Below are 18,277 nucleotides of genomic sequence, written 5' to 3' on the forward strand. Positions count from 1 at the left end.
TCCATCCTGCTCCTCCCAGATACCTCACCCAAGCAAATGCTTTCTGATTTTTTTTTTTTTTTTTTGGAGGCAAAGTCTCACTCTGTCGCCCAGGCTGGAGTGCAGTGGCTCGATCTTGGCTCACTGAAACCTACGCCTCCTGGATTCAAGTGATTCTCCTGCCTCAGCCCCCTGTAACTGAGATTACAGCACCTACCACCACACCCGGCTAATTTTTTGTATTATTTTATTTTATTTTATTTTTTTTTTTGAGACGGAGTTTCACTCTTGTTACCCAGGCTGGAGTGCAATGGCATGATCTCGGCTCACCGCAACCTCCACCTCCTGGGTTCAAGCAATTCTCCTGCCTCAGCCTCCTGAGTAGCTGGGACTATAGGCGCGCGCCACCATGCCCAGGTAATTTTTTTGTATTTTTAGTAGAGACGGGGTTTCACCATGTTGACCAGGATGGTCTCGATCTCTTGACCTCGTGGTCCACCCGCCTCGGTATCCCAAAGTGCTGGGATTACAGGTGTGAGCTTCCGCACCCGGCCAATTTTTTGTATTTTTAGTAGAGACGGGGTTTCTCCATGTTGGCCAGGCTGGTGTTGAACTCCTGACCTCAAGTGATCTGCCCGCCCTGGCCTCCCAAATTGCTGGGATTATAGGCATGAACTACACGCCCGGCCAATTTCTAACTTCTATCACCAATGAGTAGTGCTGTCTGTCGTGGAAGTTCATATAGATGGAATCCCACAATATGTACATTGTCTTTTGTGTGTGGAAAATTGCAGAATAATCTTGAGGGTCATCTGTTTTATAATACTACTTGTATCCGTTTTCTTCCCGTTTTAAAAACTTTTTTTCTTTTTTTTTTTTTTTTTTTTTTTTTGAGTGGGAGTTTCGCTCTTGTTACCCAGGCTGGAGTGCAATGGCGCGATCTCGGCTCACCGCAACCTCCGCCTCCTGGGTTCAGGCAATTCTCCTGCCTCAGCCTCCTGAGTAGCTGGGATTACAGGCACATGCCACCATGCCCAGCTAATTTTTTGTATTTTTAGTAGAGATGGGGTTTCACTATATTGACCAGGATGGTCTCGAACTCTTGACCTCGTGATCCACCTGCCTAAGCCTCCCAAAGTGCTGGGTTTACAGGCTTGAGCCACCGCACCCAGCCAAAACTTTTTTTCATTATTTAATGTTTTGATTTTTATTTGTGTGGTAAAATACGCATAAAATTTACCATCTTAGCCATTTTCAGTGCATAGTAGTGTTGTCTATTCACATTGCTGTGCAACCATCACCACCATCCATATCCAGAACTCATCTTGTAGACCTGAAACCCTGTACCCATTCAACAACTCCCATTCCCTCGTCCCCAGACCCTGGCAGTCACCATCCCACTTCCTGTCCCACAAATATGACTCCTTGGCACCTCATCTGAGTACAGTCACACGGCGCTGCTGCTTTTATGCCAGGCCCATCTCATTTAGTACAGCAGTGTCAAGGTCCGTCCACGTGGCAGCATGTGAGTTTCTCCACTTTTAAATCTGAGTAATACTCCATTGTACAGATGTACTACCTTTTGTTCATCCTTCATCTGCCAGTGGACACTTGGTTACTTCCACACTTTAGCTGTTATGAAGAATGTTGCCATGCCTGTGGTCCCAGGTAGGAGACACATGTGGTCCTGAGGCAGGAGAATCGCTTGAACCCGAGAGGCAGAGGCTGCAGTGAACTCAGATCATGCTACTGCTGCACTCCAGCCTGGGCGACAGAGCAAGACTCTGTTAAAAAAAAAAAAAATGTTGCCATCAACACAGGTGTACAAACATCTCTTCAAAATCCTGTTTTCAATTATTTTGGGTATATATCCAGTTTTTTTTTTTTTTTTTTTTTTGGAAACATATTGTTTCCCATAGTGGCACTGTTTTCCATTCCCACAGAGTACAGAGAGCTCCAATTTCATCATACCCTTTTGTTTGTTGACAGGAGGTATCCTGATGAGGGTGAAATGGTATCTCCTTGTGGTTTGTTCGTTTATTTTTATTGCTGAGTGATATCCCATTACATGAACAGTATTTGTTTACCCATTCTATTTGTGCGATTTGCATTGTTTCTAGTTTTTTGCAATTACGAATAAGCTGGTAAGAATATTTATTGTACAAGTTTTTGTGCAGAGATTAATTTATATTTGTTAGGTAAATGCTTAGTAGAATTACTGTCACAGGAGATACATATGTTGAATAAATATATGTTCAACTTTATAAAAGACTTCCAAAGTGATTTCTTTCTGAAGTGTGAGTCAGTCTTTTGCCCTATTTTTCCTGCATTGTCATTTTATTGTTGATTTGTTGGGGTTCTTTACATATTCTGGACGCAAGCCCTGTCTGTTGTATGTATTGGAGTATTGTCTTGCAATACTGTCTATGCCTTTTCTTTTCACTCTTTTAACATTGTCTTTTGATGAGAAGTTCTAAATTTCAATCAAATCAATTTATCATTTTTTTCTAAAGGTGCTAACCCTACATCTTTGTGAAATCTTACCTACCTCTACTCCATGGTTATAAAATTATTCGCTTATGTTTTCTTCTAGAAGCTTTGTATCTTTAGCTTTCAAATTTAGGTCTGTGATCCATACACACAGCCAGTTACTTTTAGTACATGTTGTTGGGGAGGAGGTCAAAGTTGTTTTTCCACATGATTATGCAGTTATTCTGGCACCATTAAAAAAACACACAAAACGCGGTTTGTTTGTTTGTTTGGGTGTAATCTCTCTCTGTTGCCAGGTTGGAGAGTGCAGTGGTGAGATCTTCGCTCACTGCAACCTTCCGCCGCCTGGGTTCAAGAGATTCTCCTGTGTCAGTCAGCCTCCCAAGTAACTGGGATTACAGGGCAGACCACCACGCCCGGCTAATTTTTGCATTTTCAGTAGAAACGAGGTTTCACCATGTTTGTCCAGGCTGGTCTCAAACTCCTGACCTCAGGTGATCCGCCTGCCTCTGTTTCCAAAAGTGCTGCGATTACAGGCGCCAGGCACCGCGCCCGGCCACAATGTTTTCAAGTAGCACAGCATAACTTGAATTTGGGTTCCATCATGTCATCTACAATGTAAAAATCTTTGGAATCTAATTTTGAGAGTCCGTCCTAGGCACAGCAAAGCAGGAATCTGCTGATCTGAAATGTGGGGACTGGGAACCAGATGTTCTTAAAAATGTGAGGAAGTGATCTCTGAATAGGAGGGGCCTGGTAGGTCGTCTCGGGCCGCTGGTCAGGATCCATTCAGAGCTAACTTCTTCCTCACACAGAGCATGGGGCGCGGGTAGCGAACCTTCACCATCTAGAGGCGGGACTGGAGTATCCGACGCCCACCCTTGCTGAGCTCCGGGAGAACCGGGTCGCGGGCGGGGCGTTCAGCGCGGTTTTCCCGAGCACGCCTGAGAGCGGCTCACCCGGCTCAGCGTTTCCGTGGGAGGTCTGGACTTCACTTTCACGATTGTTTTCTGGGACGGTGTCACGCCAGGTTTTCCTCCGTGCGCCGTTCCCCAGGTGCGCCCGCGTCTGCCCCGGCTCCCTCAGGCGACCGGGCGAGGGCGGGGAGGGTTCCCCAGCGGGCTCGGACCCGCCCGCCCAGCGCAGGTGCGCGCCTCCTGCCCGCGCGGCGGCGCCGCCAGATGGGACCCTCGGAGTTCCCGAGCCCGCCACGCAGCCCAGGGCGACCCCACTCCCCGCCCTGACCCCACGCCTCGACCCGGGACACGGTGCGGACCCCATTCCTCCGCCCTCCGAGCGGACGGGCCCACAGGGCCACCCCGCGCCCGCTCCGCCCCGACCCCGCCGTCCCGCGCCGGCTGAGGTGGTCCAGGCCGGCGGGTCTCCGGCTCTCCACTCGGCGGCGGGGAAGGGCCTGCCGGGGGGAAGCCCCGCGGGAGGAGGGAGCGGCAGGGGCCGCGGCCGGGAGGGAGGAGCGCCGGGAGGAAGAGGCCGAGCCGGGAGAGCCCCCGCCCCGGGAGGAAGGGGAGGAGGCCGAGCGTTTCCTGGCGCATTCCCGGCCCGCCCGACTGAGTCACTCGGCCAAGGAAACTCCCGGGCCCCGCCCGGACCCCCAAGCCTCCGCGGACCCAGGTGAGGAACCCCGTGCGCCCGCGGCCTCCGTGGGGTCCGGGTCGCCCTCGGAACCCAGGCCGGCCAGGGCGGCGGGGCCGGGACTGAGTCCCTCGGCGGCGCGGCCTCAGGGATCGCCCTGGCCCCAGCGTCCGCAGCTCCCGGCCCCGGGCTCCAGGTTCCCGCGCCCCCCCCACGTTCCAAGTCCCTGCACCCCCTAAACCGCGCCCCTCGGGCTCCAGGTCCCCGCGCCCCGTAAACCGCGCCCCCCCGGGCTCCAGGTCCCCGTACCCCCTAAACCTCACCCCCCGGGCTCCAGGTCCCCGTACCCCCTAAACCGCACCCCCCGGGCTCCAGGTCTCCGCACCCCCTAAACCGCGCCCCCCCGGGCTCCAGGTTCCCGTACCCCCTAAACCGCGCCCCCAGGGCTCCAGGTCCCCGTACCCCCTAAACCGCGCCCCCCCGGGCTCCAGGTCCCCGTACCCCCTAAACCGCGCCCCCCCGGGCTCCAGGTCCCCGTACCCCCTAAACCGCGCCCCCCGGGCTCCAGGTCCCCGCGCCCCGCCCCCTGGGCTCCAGGTCCCCGTACCCCCTAAACCGCACCCCTCGGGCTCCAGGTCCCCGCGCCCCCAAACCGCAACCCCCCCGGGCTCTAGGTCCCTGCACCCCCTAAACCGCGACCCCCGGGCGCTGCGCCCCAGGCCCGTCGGCCTCGGCTGCGAGCTCCCCTCCCCCGCGCTCCGGCCGGGCGCCCGGATCCCCTATTCCGCTCCCGGCACGTGGCGTGGCTCCCGTGGGGAGGGGACACCTCCGTGTTTCACGGGTTTTTGTTGGAAAGTAAGGGGCAGGCAGATTGCTAGCGTCGCCCTAAGCCCGCGCAGCGGGGTCTGAACCCGCTGTTGCTTCGTACCCCGTGAAGACCTGAGGGAGCCTGGTCCGCGGGGCCGTTCCCAGCTTTCTTGGAGAGAGGAGTTTTGGGCTTTGTTGAGGAGGCGCGATTGTTCCGGGGGCAGCGCTGTTTGGCACGAGCCTTCCGAATTGTGTATTTTCAGCCTGAAATGCGTGAGCTTCGTTTGCAGTACACTGTGGGTGTGACTAGAAGGGGGGCAAGAATAATTGGGAAACGGGGTTGAAGGAGCGTTGTTTGTAAAGCCGAGGGGGCGTCGGGACGGTGAAGTCCACTCAGGGAGCGGCTGCGGAAGGCTGGGGAGTGAGGCTTGGGGCGTTTGTTTTCTGGCGGCGCCGGGAGCAGCGGCGTTTCCTGGAGTTGTCGGGTGGACTCCGGAATGAGGTGTGGCCGGAGCCCCGGGGATGCCCGTGTGGGGCGCGCGTTGCTGTGCCTGGCGACTTGGTGGCTGCGACAGAGCCCCGGTCAGGCCAGGACCTGCGGGCCCCACGTGTGCTGCCCTTTCCCTGCGCTGGCCAGTGCTTTCCGTGTGAAGTCTGGACCCGCAGGCTCGGAGCCTGGAGGAAGGAGTCACGTTGTGGGTGGGCGCGGGTCGCGGCACGTGTGCACTTACAGAGTTCCTGCGACCGACGCGCCCTGGAGTCCTGCGTTGACAAGTGTCTGTGTGCCGCGCTCAAAGAAAATGTACCCCCTAAGTTTGTGTGTATGTTTAAATTTACTTTAAAATTTACATATAGTAACATTCACTTTTTGATGTGCAGTTCAGTGAGTTTTAACAGATGTGTGGCCTGCAGTGAGTACCACCCCAGTCAGGATACTCAGGAAGGCAGCCTCTCTCCTCCTCCCTGCTCCTGCAGCCACCTGTCTATTCCTCCATCCTGCTCCTTTGCCTTTTCCGGGATGTCACGTGTGGGCTTGGAGTCTGGCTTGCTTCAGGTAGCATAAGGAGTTGCAAATTCAGCCACGCTCTGGTTTGTCCCTGAAGCGTAAAGATACAAAGGTTTTTAAAGTGTGACTCTCGGATACAGCCTGAGAGAGGGACTAAAATGATTAAGTGATGAGAAAAATTATGAAACTATAGTTCATTAAAAACATTAAACAGTGTAGAACCGACGTGTATGATGAAAGTGAAATTCCCTCGGTACTTTTAACTTGTATACAGTCCTCGCTGTGCATACGCAATTGTTTTATAACATAGTGCGAGCATACTGCAGATGTTATCATCATACATTTTTCACTTAATGATGTTTGGTTATTTAAACATCTTAGCAGTCTTTACATTTTGATATATACAGTGTATACACACAGATTTCCCTCAGTCTTTTAAGTGGCTGTGTAGTTTTTTTGTTTGTTTGTTTGTTTTGAGACAGAGTTTCGCTCTTGTTACCCAGGCTGGAGTGCAATGGCGCTATCTCGGCTCACCGCAACCTCCGCCTCCTGGGTTCAGGCAATTCTCCTGCCTCAGCCTCCCAAGTAGCTGGGATTACAGGCACGCACCACTGTGCCCAGCTAATTTATTGTATCTTTAGTAGAGACAGGGTTTCACCATATCTCGATCTCTTGACCTCGTGATCCACCAGCCTCAGCCTCCCAAAGTGCTGGGACTACAGGCTTGAGCCACCGCGCCAGGCCCAGTTTTTTTGTTTTTGTTTTTTTCTTTGACGCAGTCTTGCTTTATGGCCCAGACAGGAGCGCAGTGGTGCAAACTCAGCCTCCGGGTTCAAGCATTTCTCCCATGTCACCCTCCTGAGTAGCTGAGATTACAGGCATGCGCCACCACACCCTGCTAATTTTTGTATTTTTAGTAGTGTTTCACCATGTTGCCCAGTCTGGTCTTGAACTCCTGACCTCAAGTGATCCTCTGCTTCAGCCTCACAAATTTCTGGGATTACAGACATGAGCCACTGTGCCCAGCCAGATGACTATAATATTCTGTAGTGTGTATGTTCCATAATTTTGTCAGCCTTTTTTTGATTAATGTTATAGTTACTTACTGTTTTACACCACTACAGTCAGTGCTTGTGTCTGTATCTTTGTGCACATACTCACGTTTGTCATGCTAAAGGTGACTTTGGGTTTAAATAATAGCTAACATTTCATGAGTACTTCTCATGCTCCAGGCATCGTTCTAAACCAGTGTTACCCGGCAAGGTCCAGGCAGTGACTGCTGTCAGCCGTGCAGGCCGTGTGGTCTCTGCGCTGTAGCGCCCATGCAGTGTGGACAATATGTATGGGGAATGAGTCTGGCTGTGTCCCAGTGAAGCCTCTGTACAGAAAGAGGCAGTGGTCTGTAGTTTGTTGACCACTCTTCTAAGTCGTATACACCCTAATTATTCTCATAGTCCTCCAAGGGAGGTGCAGTTACTATCCCCACTTTGTGGATGAGGAAACTGATACAGAGAAAGGAGGAGTCCAAGGTGACGTGGTTGATCAATGGCCATGCCAGGTCTTGACCCATCCATCTGACTGGCATGCTTCAAGTTTAAAAATTAGAAAGCAGCTGCCAAATGTCTTCTAAATGTTAGACCTGGTGGCCGGACCCTGGGCGCCTGCTGAACCAGTGGCCTCTGGTTCTTCGAAAGCCATGTGCTTGCCAGGTACCACTCCGCACAGCTCTTGGATGCTGGATAGGCCAGCACCCTCTCAGCACCTCTCATTGTGTGCCTGTTTATATTCCTGCTTTTGATAAATGTTTCCCTAGCACCAGCTTAATGAGAAGTCAGCTCAGCCAGTGCTTGGGACCACCCAGCTGTCAGGCAGGAGGAAAGACAGACTTTTCCATCAGGAAAGATCAAGTTGGGTGCTGCCAAGGTTAACTTCATTTGATGTCAGCAGTAATCACCTGAGCCCAGGTCGGCATGTTGCTTGGCCTACCATGGCCCATTTTCCTTCAGTAATGTGGAGCAGGCCGGGTGCGGTGGCTCATGCCTGTAATCCTAGCACTTTCGGAGGCCAAGGCAGGCGAATCGCTTGACACCAGGAGTTCAAGACCAGCCTGGCCAACATGGTGACACCTTGTCTCTACTAAAAATACAAAATTAGCTGAGCGTGGTGGTACATGCCTGTAGTCCCAGCTAGTTGAGAGATTGAGGCAGGAGAATCACTTGAACCTGGGAGGTGAGCTCATACCACTGCACTCCAGCCTGGGCAACAGAGCAAGACTCCGTCTCAAAAAAAAAAACTTGTGAAGATCAAATGAGATACTGTATAGAAAAAATACTGTAACTGGGGCTCAGTGGCTCACGCCTGTAATCCCAGCATTTTGGGAGGCTGAGATGGGTGGATCATAAGGTCAGGAGTTCAGCCTGGCCAAGATGCTGAAACCCCATCTCAATACAAAATAAAAATACAAAAATTAGCCAGGTGTAGTAGCACGCGCCTGTAATCCCAGGTACTCGGGAGGCTGAAGCAGGAGAAACACTTGAACCCAGGTGGCAATGGTTGCAGTGAGCTGAGGTCATACCACTGTATTCCAGCCTGGACAACAGAGCAAGACTCCATCTCAAAAAAAAAAAAAAAATACTGCACAAGAGACACTGTTTATGCTATGTTTTCTAAAGATTTTATTTTTGTAAAACATATTTTATAGTGTGAAGTTTTAACTAACATGTCCAAGCTATTTTCATTGTTTTCCCTATTAAAACTTAGCCAGCTCTTAGAGGCCACAGATAGAGCTTGTTCTAATTACACTGACATAATTTAAAAACCTTATTTTAGCCAGTGCAGTAAGGTCAGACAAAGAAATAAAAGGCACACCGATTGGAAAGGGAAAACTTTTCCTATTTGCCGACAACATTATTGTCTGCATAGAAAATTTAAGGACTCTATGAAAAAGTTACTAGAACTAATACATGAGGTTAGCCAGGTTACAAGATACAGAGTCAGCACACAGAAGGCAACCTTATTCCTCCATACAGCAGTGCCCGTTATCCCTGGGGAGATACGTGCAAAGTCAACACTATATAAGCTGGCCTTACTTCTGTTGACAGCGGTGCTGGAGGATGTGTTCCAGTGGATGTCTGAAACCTTGGATAACGCAGAACCCTTTGTGGACTGTTGTATTCCTGTACGTCTGTGCCTGTAATAAAGCTTAATTTATAAATTAGGCACAGTAAGAGACAACAATAATCATAATATAACATAATTATATACTGAGTAAGAGTCATATAAGTGTGTTCTCTCTTTCAAAATATCTCTTTGTACGCACTCCCCACCTGTTTTTGGAGGGCAGTTGACTGCAGGCAGCTGTGACCAGGAAAACAGAAATGGCAGATAATGAAACTACAGATAAGTGGGGACTGCTGTACTGGCAATGTGCAATTAGAAAGTTAAATTCAAAAATACCATTTCTCTGCTTCAGAAGAATCAAATACTTAGGTATACCTGGCTGGGCGCGGTGGCTCACGCCTATAATCCCAGCACTTTGGGAGGCCAAGGCGGGTGGATCACGAGGTCAAGAGATCGAGACCATCCTGGTCAACAAGGTGAAACCCCGTCTCTACTAAAAATACAACAAATTAGCTGGGCGTGGCGGCGCGCGCCTGTAGTCCCAGCTACTCAGGAGGCTGAGGCAGGAGAATTGCTTGAACCCAGGAGTTGGAGGTTTTTGTGAGCCAAGATTGCGCCATTGCACTCCAGCCTGGGTAACAAGCAAAACTCCGTCTCAAAAAAAAACAAAAAACAAATAGTTAGGTATACCTTGAATATCACTTACAGGAGCTGTATGCTGGAGATGAGAGAAATCAAACATCATTTAAGTACATGAGGGGACATACCATGGTCAGGAGTTGTCACTCAGCATAGAAAAGACATCAGTTCTCTTGATTTATAAATTTAACCCAATTTCAATTAAAAAATATTAGCATTATTTAAAAACAAAAATTTTAAACAACTTTATTAAGATAAAATGTACCTACTTTATAAAATTCACCTACTTTTTTTCTTTTTTTCCTTTTTGAGATGGAGTTTTGCTCTTGTTGCCCAGGCTGGAGTACAGTGGTGTGACCTTGGCTCACTGCAACCTCCACCTCCCAGGTTTAAGTGATTCCCCTGCCTCAGCCTCCCAAGTAGTTGGGATTACAGGCCGGGCGTTAGTAGAGACAGGATTTGCCATGTTGGCTGGCCTAGTCTTGAACTCCTGTCCTCAAGTGATCTGCCCACCTCCGCCTCTCAGAGTGCTGGGATTACAGGTGTGAGCCACCATGCCTGGCCTATACCATTTTTTTTTTTTTTGAGATCGAGTCTCACTCTGTCACCCAGGCTGGAGTGCAGTGGCACCATCTCTGCTCACTGCAACCTCTGCCTCCTGGGTTCAAGCAATTCTCCTGCCTCGGCCTCCCAAGTAGCGGAGATTACAGGCGCCTGCCACCATGCCTGGCTAATTTTGTATTTTTAGTAGAGACGGGGGTTTCACTGTGTTGGCCGGGCTGGATGGCCAGGCTGGACGAGACTAACTTTTTACTTCCCAAAAGTTAAAACTACGTGACTTCCCAAAAGCTAAAACTACGAATAGCCTGCTGTTGACCGGAAACCTTACCGATAACATAAATTGTTGGTTAACGCAGATTTTGTAAATTATATGTGTTCTCATAATAAAGTAAGCTATAGAAAAGAAAATGTTGTTAAGAAAATCATGAAGAAGAGAAATACTCACTACTCATCAAGTGGAAGTGGATCATCAGAAAAGTCCCCATCCTCTGAGACCTCATGCTGAGCAGGCTGAGGAGGAGGAAGTGGGAGGGTTGGTTTTGCTGTCATGGGGTGGAAGAGGCAGAAGTGGAGGAGGTGGAAGCAGGGCTGGAGATGCAGGCATACTCCAGGTAACTTTTACTGGAAAAAAATCTGCAAATAAGTGGACCTGTGCAGTTGAAACACATGTTGTTTCAGGGTCAGCTGTACAATTCTTAGAAGATTTCTAGAGCTGGGCAAGCATCACCATAATCCAGCTTTTTGGGTTTTTTTGGTTTGTTTTGTTTTGTTTTTGAGACAGGCTCTCACTGTCACCCAGGCTTGAGCGCAGTGGTGCAATCTCAGCTCACTGCAACCTCCACCTCCCGGGTTCAAGTGGTTCTCTTGCCTCAGCCTGCCGAGTAGCTGGGTCTACAGGTGCGTGCCACCATGCCTGGCTAATTTTTGTATTTTTAGTAGAGATAGGGTTTCACCATGTTGGCCAAGCTGGTCTCGAACTCCTGGTCTCAAGTGATCCACTTGCCTTGGTCTCCCAAAGGGCTGGGATTACAGACATGAGCCTCCATGCCTGGCCTGTTTTTGTGTTTTTTCATTTTAATTATTTTTTTTTAATGGAGATGGGGTATCACTATGTTGCCTAGGCTGATCTTGAATTCCTGGGCTGAAGCAATCCTCCTTTCCTCCTGAAAGTGTACAGATGTGAGCCACTGTGCCTGGCCTTGCTCATCTGTTCATGGACAGTTAGGTTAATTCCATGTCTTGGCTGTTGTGAAAGGTGCTGCAATAAACATGGGGTGCAGCTGTCTCTTGGACATACCAATTCTACTTCTTTTGGATACATATCCAGTAGTGGTATTGCTGGGTCATAGGGCAGTTCTATTTTTAATATTTTGAGGACCCCCCCAGCACTGTTTTCCATAATGGCTATACTGATCTACATCCCCACCAGCGGTGTACAGCGGTTTCCTTTCCCCACACCCTGACAACACTTGCTATCTTTTGCCTTTTTGACAAGGGCAATCTAACAGGTGTGAGGTTTTGATTTGCATTTCCCCGATGATTAGTGATGCTGAGCATTTTTCATATACCTGTTGGCCATTTGTACACCTTCTTTTGAAAAATACCCATTCACATCTTTTACTGTTGAGTTGTTTGAGTTCTTTGTATATTTTCAGTATGAATTCCTCATTAGTTGCATGGTTTGCAAATATGTTCTCGAATTCTGTAGATTGTCACTTTACTCTGTTGATTGATTCCTTTGCTGTGCAGAACCTTTTTGGTTTGAAATAATCCCATTTGTCTGTTTTTTCTTTTGTTGCTTTTGCTTTTGACGCTTTGTTGCTTCAAAATAAGCCAGACACAAAAAGACAAGTACTGCATGATCTCACTCATATGTATCTGAAAACGCTGGAGTCGCAGAAGGACAGAGTAGAATGGTGGTTACCAGAGGCTGGGGTAGCTGGGCAACCAGAGAGAGGAAGATGTTGGTCAAAGGATACAGTTAGATAGAAGGGGGAAAGACAGATACTTAGAGAGAAGGGGGCAAATCCATAAGTGGCAAATACACAGAGACAGAAAGTGGATAGGTGCTTGCCTGGGGCCAGAAAGTTGGAGAGAGGGGATACGTGAAGAACAGGCAGAAAAACTGAGAATAATTGCTAATGGTTAGGGATTTTCTCCCCTGCCCCCTCCTCCTCCTCCTTCTTTTTTTTTTTTTTTTTTTTTTTGGACAGGGTCTTGTCACCCAGGCTGGGATGTGGTGAGGCAGTCATGGCTTACTGCAGCCGCAGTCACCTGGGCCTAAGTGAGTCTCCCACCTCCGCCTCTCTCCAGTACTTGGCACTACAGATGTGTACCATCATGCCTGGCTAAATTTTGTCTTTGTTTTTTTTCTTTAAGACAGAGTCACCCAGGTTGGCGTGCAGTGGCGTGATCTCAGCTCACTGCAACCTGTGCCTCCCGAGTTCAAGCGATTTTCCTGCCTCAGCCTCCCGAGTAACTGGGATTATAGGTGTGCACAGCTATGCCCAGCTACTTTTGTATTTTTAGTAGAGGTGGGGTTTCACCATGTTCGTCAGGCTGGTCTCAAATGTCTGACCTCAAGTGATCCACCCACTTCAGCCTCCCAAAGTATTGGGATTACAGGCGTGAGCCACCACCTGATTTTTGATTTTTTTTCTATAGAGATGAAGTTTCGCCATGTTGACCAAGATGGTCTCAAACTCCTGAGCTCAAGTGATCCTCCTGCCTGGGCTTCTCAGGGGTTATAGGCTGAGCCACCGCACCTGACCACATCTTTTATTATTCTTTTGTATGTATGTATCTAGTTTTCCGAACACCGTTTATTGAAGAGCCTATTCTTTTCTCTTTGTTTGTGTTCTTGGCACCCTTGTAAAAAATCATTTGACTATAAATGCAGGGATTTATTTCCATGCCCTATTCTTTTCCATTGGTTTATGTGTCTGTTTTTATGCCAATACTATGCTGTTTGGGTTACTATAGCTCTGTAGTTTTGTTTTGGTTTGGTTTGGTTGTTTTGACAGAGTCTTGCTCTGTCACCCAGACTGGAGTACAGTGGTACAGTCTCAGCTCACTGCAACCTCTGCCAGTTTCAAGTGATTCTCCTGCCTCAGCCTCCTGAGTAGCTGGGGATTATAGGTGCATGCCATCACATCCGGCTAATTTCTGTATTTTTAGTAGAGGTGGGGTTTTACCATGTTGGCCAGATGGTCTCTAACTCCTAAGCTCAGGTGATCCACCCGCCTTGGCTCCCAGAGTGCTGGGATTACAGGCATAAGCCACCACGCCCAGCCTTTGTAGTATATTTTGAAGTCAGGTAGTGTGATGCCCCAGCCTGTTACTTTGCTCAGGATAGCTTTTGCTATTTCAAGTCTTTTGTGATTCCATACAAATTTTAGGATTTCTTTTTCTGTTTCTGTGCAGAATATGATTGGTATTTTTTATAGAGGTTGCACTGAATGTGTAGATTGCTTTGAATCTGTAGGTGGCTTTGGGTAGTATCTGTGGTTTGTTTATTTATTTTTTTAGATGAGGTTTCACTCTGTTACCCAGGCCACAGTTCAGTGGTATGATCGTGGCTCATTGCCGCTTTGATATCCTGGGCTCAAGCCATCTTCCCACTTTAGCCTCCTGAGTATCTGGGACTACAGGTGTGAGCCACCATGTCCAGCTAATTTTTATTTTATTTTTTAGTAGAGACGAGGTCTAGCTATGTTGCCCAGGCCAGACTTGAACCCCTGAGCTCAGTGACCCTCCCACCTCATCTTCACAAAGTGTTGTGATTAGAGGTGTGAGCCATGGCACCCTGTCCATTATTTCTATTGCTCTCAGTGGTTTTGGTGTCATACCCGATAAATCATTGCTAAATCTGATATCATAAAGCATTTCTCTTGTTTTCTTCTAAGAGTTTTATACTTTTAGATCCGATGTTGAGGCTGTCGATCTGTTTTGAATTAACTTTTGTGCGTATTATATAAGGTAATGGTCTAACATAATTCTTGTGTGTGTGGATATTCGGTTTTCCTAACACAATATGTTGAAAAGACTATTTTTCCATTGAATGATCTTGACACTGTTGTTGAAAATCATTGGACCACATATGTGAAGGTTTATTTCTGGACTCTTTGTTCTGTTTAATTGGCCAGTACCATACTGTGGTAATTACTGTAGCTTTACAGTAAATTTTGAAATAAAAAGGAGTGAAGTCTCCAACTTTGTTCATCTTTTTCAAGTTTATTTTGCCTATCCTGGATCCTTGGGGATTCCTGTGAATTTTCAAATGGGTTATTTTGGAGAAAGCAAAGAAGTGCTGTTGGAATTTTCAAAAGATTGCATTGACTATTTAAAGGCTTTGGATGGCATTGTCATCTTAACAATATTATGTCTTCTGGTCCATGAACAAAGATATCTTTCCATTTATTTGTATTTAATTTCTTTCAGCAGTGTTTTATATTTTTTAGTGTATAAGTCTTTCACCTTGGTTTTTTTTTTTATTAAAATTTACATTTAGCCATTTTGAGATTAATATCCGGAATAGGTAAACTTCATTTACACTACATTTATTCTTCATCTTTTTCTATTTGGTGTTGTTGTACATGGAATTGATTTCCATGGGATTGTGCATTGGTAAAATATAGAAATGCAACTGATTTTTACATGCTGCTTTTGTATCCTGGAACTGCCCTGAATTTGCTTATTAGCTCTAACCAATAATTATTGTGGAATCTTTGGGATTTACTGCTTATAAGATCATGTCATCTAGAGTTTCATGTGTTACGAGGCTGTGTTGTTAGGTGCATACATAATTGTTGTCACACCGATAGGCTGACTTTTTTGTCATAATGTTTATAGCAATTTTTGCCCTCGGGTCTGTTTTGTCTAATACTTGTCTAATGTTAGTATAGACACTTCCCTCTCTTTTGGTTACTGTTCACATGGTATGTCCTTTTGTGTTAAAATGTGTTTCTACCATATGATCTCACTCATAAGTGGGTGTTGAACAATGACAACACATGGACACAGGGAAGGGAACATCACACACCAGGGCTTGTCGGGGGTGGGGAGCTAGGGGAGGAATAGCAGGGGTGGGGCGACTGGGGAGGGCTAACATTAGAAGTACCTAACGTAGATGATGTGGGGATGGATGCAGCAAACCACCATGGCACATGTATACCTATGTAACAAACCTGCATGTCCTGCACTAGAAGGACATTAAACTAGAAGTCTTAATTTTTTTAAAAATGAAAAAATAGGGCCAGGCGCGGTGGATCACGAGGTCAAGAGATCGACACCATCCTGGTCAACATGGCGAAACCCCGTCTCTACTAAAAATACAAAAAAAATTAGCTGGGCATGGTGGCGCGTGCCTGTAATCCCAGCCTACTCAGGAGGCTGAGGCAGGAGAATTGCCTGAACCCAGGAGGCGGAGGTTGCGGTGAGCCGAGATCGCACCATTGCATTCCAGCCTGGGTAAACAAGAGCAAAACTCCATCTAAAAAAAAAAGAAAGAAAAAGTAAATAAATAAAATGTGTTTCTAGTGGATAGCATACAGTTGCTTCATGTTTTCTGTTTACTTTATAAATCTCTGCATTTTGATATGACTGTGTTGTTCGTTTACATGTAATGCAAATATTTATGTGATGGAATTTACATCTGTCATTTTGTTATTCTCTCTGTGTTTTATATCCAGAGAGCTGATGGCCACGGCAGCTCCAGTCTGATTTCTAATAGGAGGGTTATCTAACAGAAGGATTCCAGAGCATCCCAGGGACAAGATTTACATTTATATGAATTTTTTTTTTGTATGAAAAGCCTGTTAGCATATGGTCTCAAGAAAACAGGGATGTGTTTTTTTTTTTTACTGTTGTGTTGGTTCTGAGCCTGATGTGTATCTGTGCTACTCAGCCTAAGCTCACTGGGCATTTGTTTTTCTGGTCACTCCCCCATCCAACTTCGTTATGACTGCATTTTCTTCACACACTGGCTGTGGCTTGGCCCTCCATGGGGCAGAGATGATGGCTGTTGAACTGTGGCTTCCAGATTTTTTAGACGGGAATAAGATAGATGTACAGTGATAGCTGCTGTGACCTTGTCATGTCCTGTTGTTTGCTTTCCCCAGCACATTCAGGGACTTTTGCATCGCAGGGGAGGGGGAAAAAGAAAACACTCTGAAAACAGTGGGTTCCATCTTGAAACCCGATTCCATAGCCAAAATTTGATGCCCAGAGGCTGTGTGGTCACTCCTTGCACTCATGTTGCCCTGGCCGGCAGAGTGGGGATGAGTGTTGATTTGCTTGAAGACACTCACAGAAGGAGGTGCGCTTGCTCTGAAGAATCACATAGCCCTACCACTAAAGCAGTGAAGTTCTGCATTACGTTTGAATCCCTGTCCAAAGCTCGACTTTTCAAGCTGTTCCTAGAAGGACCAGTTTCCATGAAACCAGTGAGCTTGGACTCTTGGCTCACTGGGGCCAGCTGCCCCCAGAGATCACTGAACAAACCGAGTGTGTTAAATTGAGCAGACTTGTGCATATGCACAAAAGCTTCACAGACTCTGGAGAGGTAGCCTTGTTCCTGTCAAGGACCACAGTGATAAGGTTTTTTTTATGTACAAGTTGTGTTTTCTTGTTTGTCTTGATGACAGAGTGTGGAGCGGGTAGAGATACTGTATTAGTTAAGGTTCTCTGGAGAAACAGAAGCAACAACCTGTGCATGGGCATCTGGAGACATTCACTTTAAGGAACCAACTCACAGTTGTGGAGGCTGCAAGTCCAACACTTGCAAGGGAGGCCAACAGGCTAAAGACCCGGAGGAGAGTGATGTTGCAGCCCGAGTCTGAAGGCAGCCTGGAGGCAAGACTTCCTCTTTCTTAGGAGAGATCGGTCTTTTTTCTTCCAAGGCCTTCAACTGGTGGATGAGACCCAAATTATGGAGTGTGTGTTGGGACTGCCAGGCCAAGTCTGCTGTTGGGGCTGCTGGGGTGTGTGTGTGTGTGTGTGTGTGTGTGTGTGTATATGTGTGTCAGGACTGCCAGGGAGTGTGTGTGTGTGTGTGTACTGTGTGTATGTGTGTGTCAGGACTGCCAGGGTGTGTGTGTGTGTACTGTGTGTATATGTGTGTCAGGACTGCCAGGGTGTGTGTGTATGTGTGTCAGGACTGCCAGGGTGTGTGTGTGTACTGTGTATATGTGTGTCAGGACTGCCAGGGGGTGTGTGTGTACTGTGTGTATATGTGTGTCAGGACTGCCAGGGTGTGTGTGTGTGTGTGTGTGTGTATATATGTACTGTGTGTGTACTGTGTGTCTGTGTCAGGACTGCCAGGGTGTGTGTGTGTGTGTACTGTGTGTGTTTGTGTGTACTGTGTATATGTGTGTCAGTACTGCCAGGGTGTGTGTGTGTACTGTGTGTATATGTGTGTCAGGACTGCTGGGTGTGTGTGTGTGTGTGTGTGTGTGTACTGTGTATATGTGTGTCAGGACTGCTGGGGGGTGTGTGTGTGTGTGTGTGTATGTGTGTCAGTACTGCCAGGGTGTGTGTGTGTGTGATGAGGAGGCGTGGGCTCACTCTATGTGGAGGTGGGTTGCGTTGACATATTTTAAGCTCAGCACCTGGCTGGGAAAGTTGCTGTTCTTGCTTCAGAAAGGAAAAAAAAGTATGTGAGGTGATAGATCTTCAAAATAGCTGGATTTAACTATGCCATAGGTATGCATATGTGTCAGCCTCTCATTCTGTGCAGTAAATATATACAATTTTTATTTGTGAACGATACCTTAATTTATATGAAAACATGCCAGTTCATAGTTTCTGTCTCATAATAAGTCAGTCTGGCCCATCCATGAAAAACAAAACCTGGCTCTTTTGCAGAGCCATATAATCTGAAGCATTCTGATTATAACACTGATGTTTACTCCCAGGGCTGACTGGGCCTGGAAGGTCCTCTGTACATGCGGTCCCTAAGAGGGCATGGTGCCCAGGCGCCTCTCACGATGGGGGGTGGGCATGGGGGGTAAAAATTTTCTGCCCAGGACTGCGCGACTCTGGGCAAAACCATCCTCTGGGCAGACATGGGCATGCTGAGGCCGT

The 18,277-nt window shown here is 47.6% G+C and overlaps 1 protein-coding gene across 1 annotated transcript in view; it reads left to right on the forward strand.

Annotated features, from left to right (window-relative positions):
- Positions 1-3,260: 3,260 nt before the first annotated feature.
- The window catches only part of CYFIP1 (cytoplasmic FMR1 interacting protein 1), a 104,336-nt gene continuing 89,319 nt past the window's right edge, over positions 3,261-18,277 (forward strand). Inside the window, 1 exon segment of the mRNA XM_078375649.1 lies at positions 3,261-3,451. The gene's annotated coding sequence lies outside the window, so the exon portion shown is untranslated.

Source organism: Callithrix jacchus, chromosome 6 (assembly GCF_049354715.1).
Source record: "Callithrix jacchus isolate 240 chromosome 6, calJac240_pri, whole genome shotgun sequence".
Taxonomy (NCBI): domain Eukaryota; kingdom Metazoa; phylum Chordata; class Mammalia; order Primates; family Cebidae; genus Callithrix; species Callithrix jacchus.